Here is a 10,845-nt window from a genome sequence, read left to right as displayed (position 1 = left end):
TCCAGAAAAATGGTCCCAAGCCCAGGTAAAGAAGGAGGGCTTGAAACAACGTACTTTGTATTATCCTCAGTAAAATAAGAATAAATTGCTGAGATCAGGGAAAGAGATACATGAAATATAGTTAGTGATTCCATTATGTTAAATCCTACCTGGTCTCTCTTGGGTCGGTAGGTCCCGTGACAAGCCAATCAAGCAAAATCCATCCAGTGCTAGGGCGTTCCCGTTAGTGGACGTGGCAGGATGTAAGTAAGTTAGTCCGAGCAAATCAAATACGTGTCTGCATGCTAAATATTGACACGTTCACAGGAAAGACCGAGGAACTCGCAGGAGCCTTTCGGAAAAGGCGTAGTGATATCTGCACTCAACAAGAAACCCGATGGTCTGGTGCCAAAAGCTACGACATAGAATACGAACGTGGTAAACATGGCTACAAAGAATGGAAGAATCGTAGAACCAAGTTAAAGACACGAATCACAAAGTGGCATATGCAAACCTCAGGGTCACCGATCCAATATAATAATAATCATTGGCGCAACAATCCGTATTGGATCACGACCTTAAAGTGTGTTAGAGCATTTCCTTCAAGACCGCAAGGGTACACTACTTGATTACAGACCCTGTAGGAGGCAATGTGGTCAGCATTGCGCTCGTCACCCTGATTTGACTTAAGTACTCATTCACAGCTGAGTCGACTGGTATCCGACGTGAAATCACGATACAAACCTACACCAAGATACTCGGCTTTGGAATGACGATATTGAAATAAAGATTCGTGAAAAGAAACGGACACTCCGGATGGCGAGAGAGATCTGTATCGACTTGTTAAAAGCCGACACAAACGCACACACGATATCAAACACTTCTGTTACATTAATGACAAAAACGGTACAGCTGCGGCGCCAACATCTGAAGCCATTCCACTTGTCAGCGCAACTGAAGTCGGGGAAGCAATAAAACAAATTAAATTTGGGAAAGCAACAAGACCAGATCACATCGCATCTGAGCTCTTAAAAGCACAGAGCTGGGACCCAACACTACGGCTCAGTGAATTCTTCAATCGCGTTATTCAGGACTATAGAACACCATCTGATTGGTAAGAAAGTACCACAGTTCCAATATGGAAAAAATAAGGTAGTCCAGGAGAATGTTACTGTCCCATACCATGAAGATTTTTTAATGCATTCTTGAAATCGTTCGAATAACCGTGAATCAAGCCGGGTTCGCCAAGATCTGTGGAACTACTGACGCAATACATATGCAATGCATTTCCGGATCTGGAGAAAGTGTTTGATCTTGTGCCACACGAACTAATCTGGTATGCTCTACGACAACACCTAGTACCAGAAGAACTTGTGCGTTGGGTTAAATTGCTCTATCACAATCCGAAAAGTAAAGTTCGCGATCGATATGGGATTGCACCGATCGTGACAAATATGCGAGAAAGGCGTCTTCGATGGTATGGTCATGTAATTCGTACTAACCAGAATTCACTTGCCAAAATTGGTCTGAACATGGGGATGGTAGTCGACCAAAAGGCTGGTCGAAACAACGATGGCTTGATACACTGGATGGGAATTTGGAAGGCTTGCGATTGCATCTAGATCAGGCATTTTTAGAACCAAATGGCAAAACCGATCACGACGAGCCGAACCGGCTTGTAAACGGAGCAAAGGCTGAAGAAAAAGAATAAAAGGAAGACTCTTACTCAAAAATCCCAAACCTTTGTCAACAGCTGCCAGCGTCGTATCATTGGGGTACGCTGGCCTGACAGTTACTCAAGCGAAGAACTTGGTCGGCGAACAGGCCTGACACTCGTATGCACTATAATCGGAAAGTGAAAGTGGTAGTGGAGGAGGGGCGGCAATTGCATTACGGGCTATGCCATGCATTGGAATTCATTCTTCCAAGATGGCGATGGGTGGGTGGCCCTAAGGACACTTGCCGCAGAAGAGTAGAGAAGGAGTGTTGGCGTCTCAGAAAGTTTTGGGGGACCTGGGGCGCGTTTCGGGAAACAACGAACGATGGCGCGTAAGTGTGGTTGACTCCATCAAATGGTAAATATGCATATATTAGAATGTTCGCTTTCTCCAACTTGAGCGAGAATTCCGACAACATAAGTGGAAGCGGAACTCTGGGAAGTATCCTCTCTCTGCTGACACTGTACTTTGGAAATCCAATTTATCACAAGGCGCGCTCTGATAACCCGGGGTTAGTTGGTTTCGACTACAACATTCCGGTCCAGATCAAGGAGCATCACAATTTTACAATATTGGACACGAACGGATATTTCCGATGTAAAGGAGAAGGATGCTTTCTATGGATAATTACAGGAAATTCAGAGAGGCTTCCTAAAGATGACGGGCATATGATTGGGCAGAACTGTACCAATAATGATGGAAAGTTTGTCAATTTGTGCGGCTTTCTAACGTTCACCCTGCCGTCGTTGCCGCACAGTGCCTTGCTCAAAATCAATTGCGTTTCGACTAACATGCTACAAACATCAAATCGTATCCATGACGATCAACAGTAGGGATTGTCTTCTAAATGTGCACCATCAAAATACGAATCGTCGTCCATGTTCCCAAGAAACGTTACAAGAGCTGGCTGAGAGCTCTGTTGATGGATGTCAGCGTTGGTGAATACGATGCCCTAAACTTCCGTAACAGTGCCTTGGATAAAGGAATCGCATCATGACGATCGTCGAAGCTGTCGCAAAAAGTAACGATTTTAGTACCGTATTCCACGTCACGAAAAAGTTTACAGATGGCCATAAGTCTCTCGGTGGTCCCGTGAGGGGTCTTAAAATTTCTCATCTACGACGATGAGCAGATCAAAAGGTGCCACGAGTTCTTGACCGTGAATCTCAATCTTATAACATACTGTCAAGTTTCACCTCTTTTGATGATATGACAAGCCACTGTACCAGGTGGATATGTACTACTCCAAAGAAAGAAAGAACTCCCTTTGCCATTTTCTTGTGTATGTATATTTCCCCATCAAATGCATCATATACATGGAATCAACAGTCTGAAGAAGATGCAGGAAATTTTTCGCGTGCAAGTGACTGAAGGACGTCAAGTTTTTCTTCCACCATACAGACTGATGCAATGCGCCAGGAGACAACTCTCTTGTATGTAGTCTTCTTGGCCGAGGAATTCACGTGCTTTCTACTGTCGCGAAGATGTTAGTTAAAACCAACCACTTCGAATCATGTGGAGCAGTGCAGGAGTTCAGATCACCGCTCCAACTGCTCTTTACGAAGAAGAAGAAGCAATCCCAAGAAACCAATAGCTATTATCAAAGTGGAAGCGGAATTCGCCAGGGTTGGGTTTTATTACTGATACTTTTTTTCTCGTTATCTGTAGCAGGACATTTTTCCTCAAATAACTTGACCACGCTGATGACAGCTACTCCTGATATGCATGAGTCATAGACCCTGACGAAATGGCTCACTTTTATCAATTCATGTCTTGGTCGCTTCGTTGGGACATTCTGGTCTGAGATAAGACTACTTCGTCAGCGATGAGACGGCGGAAATGTGATGGATAGGTTCGAAGAAAAGGCGACAACACCATCAGGCTATGCCATACAATGGAATCATCCGAGGATGGCCGATGAGTGGGTCGCCCTAGAACTTCGTTGAACAGTCGAGGAAGAGCGCATCCTTCTCGGAATGTCGTGAAATGAGCCGACAGTGATGACCCGTTGTGGTGGTTATCGCCCTATGCCCCACATAGGAATTTATGGGCACCATAAACGTCCCTCGACCAATAAATACAAAAACGCATTCATCTATAGGCCTATAGTTCGTGTTTTTAAATCACTTTATATCTTTATTTTCCTTTGTGGTATCTTTTTCAATATCTTTTGTTTTTTTTTGTTTTTACAGTTACGAACAAGAACATTTTATCATATTTACTTCTAAGTGTTAAGTCAGTTAGTTACATACAATAAGAAAGCAAATGTAACACGAGTTTACTATGTGAGAAATATAGATCAAGAATGTTGCATTACAATGTGTTAACTATTCAGGAATGTTTTGGTTTAATAATTTGACTAAAGTTCCTTTTATGTGTTCTGTTGCCTAGTATAGTGTGTATGTGTGCGGTTTATAATCTTCTCTTAAAACCATCTATAATCGGATTAAGTTATATTAAGGATTTACATGGTATTCGTACTCTAAAATCAGCGGGAGGAAATCAAGGCGTGCATGCTGGAATGACTGAGTTTTCTATGTGCGTTTCGGACTTTGCGTTATACTTATGTCAGGTATTGTTCTGAATATGTCTAGGCGTGGGTGATGTGATAAGTTTGGACTAGAATTTTTAATGAGTGAAGTGTGTTTTAAATCATATATTATATACTATACCAAAAACCCAGTAAGTGGTAAGGTAACATCTTTGAGTCTGTTTAGAAAATATAAACCCAAATCAAAGCGCTCTTTTAATATACATATTTACAAAATATGAAATATCAAAATAAAATACGATTATTCCAATTAACAACAGATTTAAGATAAAATATTGGAATTGCCATAGAAATATATCAACAAAATGATAAAATAACGAATATTTACGGTGTCCATCATTAACAACAACGAGAATATTCGAGGTTTCAATCTTTACAAGAAATTTAAGGGGGTAATATCAATTTTGTGCGATAAACTAAGAATCATCACAGAGAGCAGATAACAAAATTGGATGAAGCTATCAAGGAGTCCTTTTTCCACATAATGCACCTGAACAGAAAACTCCTAGCAAAAAAATTAGACTTTAAGCTGCTCGAGTTTTTATCTTATTCTCTGTGTGGACTTTGTATAGTTTGGATCAGTCAGAGATCTACGGTGTTAAAGAGACGAAATGTTAAGGAAAGCAATTCAATCGCAAGTCCTTTTTGAAGAACAAAGTATGAGTAAACTGCATGACAATCACCATAATTGAACAAGCACCATACTATGGGAACATACTTAGGATCGAAGCTGAGTGAAGAACTGGGACCAAACACTGACTCAGGGAGTTCTTCAATCGGGTTGTTGAAAAAGATAGAACACCAGCTGACAGGCAAGAAAGCGACACTATTCCAATATGGAAAAAGAAAGGTAGTTCAGCTGAGTATTCAAAATACCGTCCGATCCGATTGCTGTTCCATACCATGGACAGTATTCGCGACATCGTTGAAAGAGCAGTAACCTAGCCGGGTTCGCCAAGAACTGCGGAAATACTGACGCAATAAATCCTGTGTGGTTACTCATTGAAAAACATCCTGAGTAGCATTGCCTTCTCTACATTGCATTTCCGGATCTAGACGAGGCGTTTGACGCGCGATCCGAAGAGTAAAATCAGAAATTTGGTAGGTATATAAAAACACTACGTGTTTCTGCCGGTTTTGATCAAGGAATCCCCCCATACACTGCTTTATGCAAATGATGTTTTCCTAGTGTCTCATAGTGAAGTTGATCTCGAACAACTTGTTCAAAAATGGAACGATCGCCTCATACAACACGGTCTAAGAATGAATTTGAATAAAACAGAGATGGATATCCGTGATCGATATGAGGTTCCACTGATCGTAGAGAAATTGCCTGAGAGGCGTCTGCGATTGTATAGAGATATAATTCGTGCTGATGAAAACTCATCCGCAAAGATTGATTTGATCATGGAAGTCCATGATAAACGACCAAATCGTCGTTTGAAATAACGTTGATTTGATGCGTTAAATGGTGATTTTAGATTTTCTCACTTCCATCCAGATAAGACATATCACCGAGCAAAATGGCGCAAGACGAGCCGATCCCGATTTTGAGCGGGACAAAGGCTGAAGAAAAAGAAAGTACTGAAGAATATTGTGGACTGGTACGCAGTGAGGCATTTTGTAAGTAAGAATAGTAAATCGAAACTTACTATGTTACCTCCAGATCCCTATGAGAATAATAGATGAAGACTTAGCATCCAAGTAGTAAATGGGCGTCGGAAAAGTGATTTCAGTGAAAAAAGTAGCACACCAAGTAGGGCTAAAACCCCCCTTAAAATTTTAGGCGTCAAAATTATACGGCGATGGAACCGCAATTCATTCAATTCCTCCTCAAATTAGAACACTGTTGCGAAAAGCAAAATATACCAGCTTTTAATATATTTATTATTTTATTTATCAAACCAGGCACGGGTTGAAAATCAAACGACCTCCGTCTAAAATCGTGTCGGACAGAACGATTCGAGAATGTCGACCCTATTGAAAAATGCAGACTGAATCTAGTTACCCCCTATTGGAGATTATAAAACTAACGCTCAAAACTATAGAAAGAAAAAGAGTTTTAACAATCTACGCTGTAGTGCATTAGTTTAGGAATTGGTGCGTAGAAATGAAATTTACTCTCCCCTAAGGCTGTTTCGAAATTTGTAACTCGAATGCTATATGACGCCATGCGATAGGTAATGTCAGTAAAGGCGAAGCAGTTCATCAAGCCGGTAGAGAGGACATATACACAAAACAAAACAAAACAAGTAGCAGATATATTGCAGGAGAAACTGACAGAGCGAAACTAATATCATTTATAGCCGCCATACCTAAAATTTATGAATTTCCTAAAATTTTTAAATCAGACTAATCCAGAAGGCAGTTTGTTTTGCTTATAGGCGGACGCGCATATACATATATACTGTTGACTCCTTTGTGAAGTATAGTGCACCCATATAGTTTCTTTTTCAAATTGTTATTTTATTTTCACCGAGACTACTTCAGTTTCATTATCATCACATTTAATGCTGTGTAATTCGTAAGCCTACAACAGCCGGATACCATAATGATGAATACGAACATCTATGACGAAATGAGATTCAAATCCGGGGTAACGAGATCCAGAGGTTGACACTCAACCAGCTCCGTCATTGCACGGTTAGGCGCTCTCAAAACTCAAGCGTGATGTTGAAACCCTGTTCTCCAATGTCGTCCTAAGTTGGCACTAAATGTCATTGAGGCATGGCTACTAATTAGAAATGACCGTTAACTTAAAGATCCTAAATTGTAGCTGAAAGTATTGTTAGCAACAATATTTTCAGCTTCAAGGAATACAATAGTTGACAGTAGGCACCATCCTAAAACAGTTTTCACTGAAAGCTGTCCTCACTGTAAAGAATTATATGTTTGAATGTTGCCACCGCCATGAAATGCAACATCCACTGCCGCTATAGATGTGCTCCTAAATTTGAAACCCTAGGATACATATATTGCAGCAAGAGCGGCTTATAGATTAATTTGTTGAAGTCTATGAGAAAACAACGGATGCGAGGGAACTGAATTCAGTTTTTGTAATGCCTGTGATTCTTGGATCCCCATACATTTTTGGCCAAAGATATAAAGTTAGCCTCTACCGAGGACAGATAGAAAAGCAACATCCTACAAAACATAAGAAATTGACAAAGAGGAGACAGTCTCTAGTGAAGTATACGGAAGAGTATGAAGCATTGGAAAGCATGGTGTTCCAACTATTCTACAATATTCTGGGAAAAGATGGACATCCTTCGGTCAGAAGTTCAAAGGAGTCACTAAAGTTGGAGAGAATCAAGATTCTATCATTTAATGAGACCTAAATCCATTTTTTTACCTTCCGGGATCTCTTCAAAGGCATAGTCCACTAACAAAGCAGTATCTCCGGAGCTCAGTGTGTGACAAAGCAGATCAGCTTATTGATCACCTTAGCATAAGAGAGGTCAACCACGAGACTGGGTAGAAGCTGCTTGTTGCAGCGTTTCTGGGACATTCAGAAATGCTCCCATAATGATTTCAATGGGTTAAAACGAATGCTAGATGTTACCAACCAACTATTGGCCGGCATCAAAATATTCAAAGTTGAACTATTCGACTTAGTAATGGTCTTCATGCTCAACCTGAAACTGGACGCAGAACCTATCAAGGAATGGTACAAATATATTGGTAGCTGAACCGCAATTTCGCCATTGACACAGTTTGTAGGATCCGTTAAAAATCAGTTTACGGACTCGAATCCCTTTCGGCCACTGATTGTCATATGAACAAGAAGGGTAAATTGGTGGTGCTTGAGATGCACGGGAACCTACAGATTAATAATAATAATAATCGTTGGCGCAACAATCCATGTTGGATCAGGGCCTTGAAGTGTGTTAGAGCACTTCATTCAAGACCGTAACGGTACACTAGGAGGCAATGTGGTCAGCATTGCGCTCGCCCGAGATTATTACCCTGATTTGACTCAGGTACTCATTCACAGCTGAGTCGACTGGTATCCGACGTCAAATCACGATACAAATTCCACTGCCACCAGTGAGATTTGAACCGCGACCTTCCGTACGACCTACAGATTGTTTGAGTTTAATACTTTCAAACAATCGACAGTAAATGCTCGGCGAGATTTCGTGAAATAAAAATAATTGTGCTTTGTCTTAGCACAAATCATAGAGCCAATAAAAGCTCTTCGGAACATAGTTGCAAGATCTACTCAGAGTCTTCTTGCACCTGATGAGATCTTAGAAAGCGCAGATTCAAATCATTAAATCAGGAAGTGGAGTCATGACTTTACGAGCACTGTTAGATACTGGCATTCAACATTCAGTCATCAGTGAATCGGCAATGCAATTACTCAAAAAACGGTCGCATGCAAACCCAAGAAGAGTTAGTAGAATCATTGCATATGATTCAGCCAGTCAGCTCTGGTTCAGAAGCAAGAAAATTTGATGCCGTACGAGTTGAAGCCGATGGACGTTGAACTGCGTTTATTTGCTTGTGAACAGCTACTCCAAAGGCAATGACGGAAGGGATTTCTGTACCCTGTCGTGGCTGGCGACGAAAAATGGGTTCACTACGATAATTTTGAAAATAAAACTTTAAATTTTGAGTTTATAAACCTAGTAGAACATCGTTAGCAAAAGATCCTGGTTTTGATAATATAAATATAAAGCTTTTATCAAGGAATATTCAGAAAGTACCAACACTTCATATTGAGAAAAAACCAACCTATTATCTACCACTTCATGCAATCATAAAAGAAAGCAGCTTAGTGTTCAATGCGGCACAAAAGAGTTCTAGTGGCAAACCATTGATTGATCTACTTCTCACTGGGCTAACCATTCAACAAAACACCCAACATTTACTTATTTGATGGAGGAAGCATCGCTATGTCATGGTAGCAGGCATCAAAGGGATGTTTAGGAAAATCTGGTTGAATGAAGCAGATCGTGTCTATCAAAAAATGCTTTGGCGCTTCAAAACAGTTGAGCCCCTTCAGCATTATCAATTAAATACGGGTACCTACGGTACGTTAAGCGTACTATTCTTGGTTGTTAGCAGCAGCTGAAATTCAGATTTCTATATTGACAATGTCTGTTTAAAGGAATTGGTCAAACGACAATCAGAGCTGCAGCAGCTACTAAAGAGGGGAGGCTTCCACTTACTTAAGTGGGCATCAAATCATCCGAAGTTATTGAAGCGCGTTCCAGTAGAAAATCGAAAAACGCTCTAAGCATTGCCCTCACCGAAATTATGAAAACACTAAGCCTACGATGGCACCCGGCAACAGACGAATTTTCATTCGTGATAGATATAAACTATACCCGAGAGTAATCGGATCACACGAAACGTTTCATATTGGCCAAAATTGCCAAATAGTTTGATCCAATCGGTTGGTTACAACCGTACTTAATAATTTGGTAAGGCCACGATTCAAAAACCTTGGTTGATTGGGCGTTTGGGATGATCCCTTAGGTGATGATATTATCAAGGACCGGTTGCTTGCATGGAATCAGTTCCACCCGCCCGACAAACCATTTAGAGGTCCATGGGTTTTGCGATGCATCATCTAAAGCCTATGCAGCTGCTGTTAACATCAGAGTAATTACTCCTAAAAGACAATCCATACTCCGTTTGGAACAATGTGGCGCAGTTCTATTTGTGAAACTTATGACCCAAGTAGTGATAGCACTTCGTTGGAGTGACGTACCAAAATATTGTTGGACTAAGCCGTATTGGCCCGGATACAATCACCTGCAGCGAGGTGGAACCTTATAGCTAATAGCCAAAACCAATAACACTACCCCACAACAAATAGAAGGATGTGCCCTCACTATTATACAAAAAAAAACACTAAGCCAAACAACTTCAGTCACTATTCGGGCTTGAAGAATTTAGAAGGAGTATATTGCTTAAGGTTTATTCATAATTCTAGAAATCCCACGTTTAAACGCTGCAGCTCCCTCATGACACACGAGCTGAAGATTGCACATGACAGGTGTATCCAACTCAACCAACAATACACATTTAGCACAGAGCTACAGCATTTTCTTACCGGAGACAACTTATTTGAGTTGGGAAGTGATCCCAATGAGACGAGTAAAACTCTTATAAAGAGGTGGAAATTAGTACAATCCATGAAACATTTATTCTGGCAGCGATGGAGTCAAGAGTCATCGACTTCAATAGAGGCCGAAGTGGCTAAAACAAGGAGACAATCCTAAACTAGGAGAACTTATACTACCCAAGACAGACCATCTTCCATCCATTGAGGGGCACTAGCAAGTGTCTTGTCCGTGTCGTAACACTCAAGTTACATGGTAAGATTATAAAGCGACCGATAGCGAAGAATTTTAGTACAGAACCAGAGAATGAAGAGGATCAATCCTTAACACAACATTCAACTCGCAAACGACCGTCATCCCAACATGACACAATATAAACCGATTGAAAGAAGAAGGTCCTAAATCGCCAACACCTAGAAGCAGGAGATTGTCAGTAGCGTTGCAAATGTTTCGAAAACAGGACAAGTGACAGAAATTTTTTCTAACAGAACCAAACAAACATACTGCAATGTTTATCTATTGA

The 10,845-nt window shown here is 40.8% G+C and overlaps 1 long non-coding RNA gene across 1 annotated transcript; it reads right to left on the bottom strand.

Moving 5' to 3' along the window:
- Window positions 1-3,793: 3,793 nt before the first annotated feature.
- On the bottom strand, window positions 3,794-8,823 carry LOC119660341. The gene is made up of 2 exons (XR_005250421.1): window positions 8,327-8,823; window positions 3,794-8,068 (listed from the first exon to the last, which is right to left on the bottom strand). It is a non-coding gene; the product is annotated as an uncharacterized LOC119660341 (long non-coding RNA).
- Window positions 8,824-10,845: the final 2,022 nt, after the last annotated feature.

This window comes from Hermetia illucens, chromosome 6 (genome assembly GCF_905115235.1).
Source record: "Hermetia illucens chromosome 6, iHerIll2.2.curated.20191125, whole genome shotgun sequence".
Classification (NCBI taxonomy): Eukaryota; Metazoa; Arthropoda; class Insecta; order Diptera; family Stratiomyidae; genus Hermetia; species Hermetia illucens.
The sequence above is the reverse complement of the archived record's forward strand: the minus strand, read 5'-3'. Positions and strand labels throughout refer to the sequence as shown.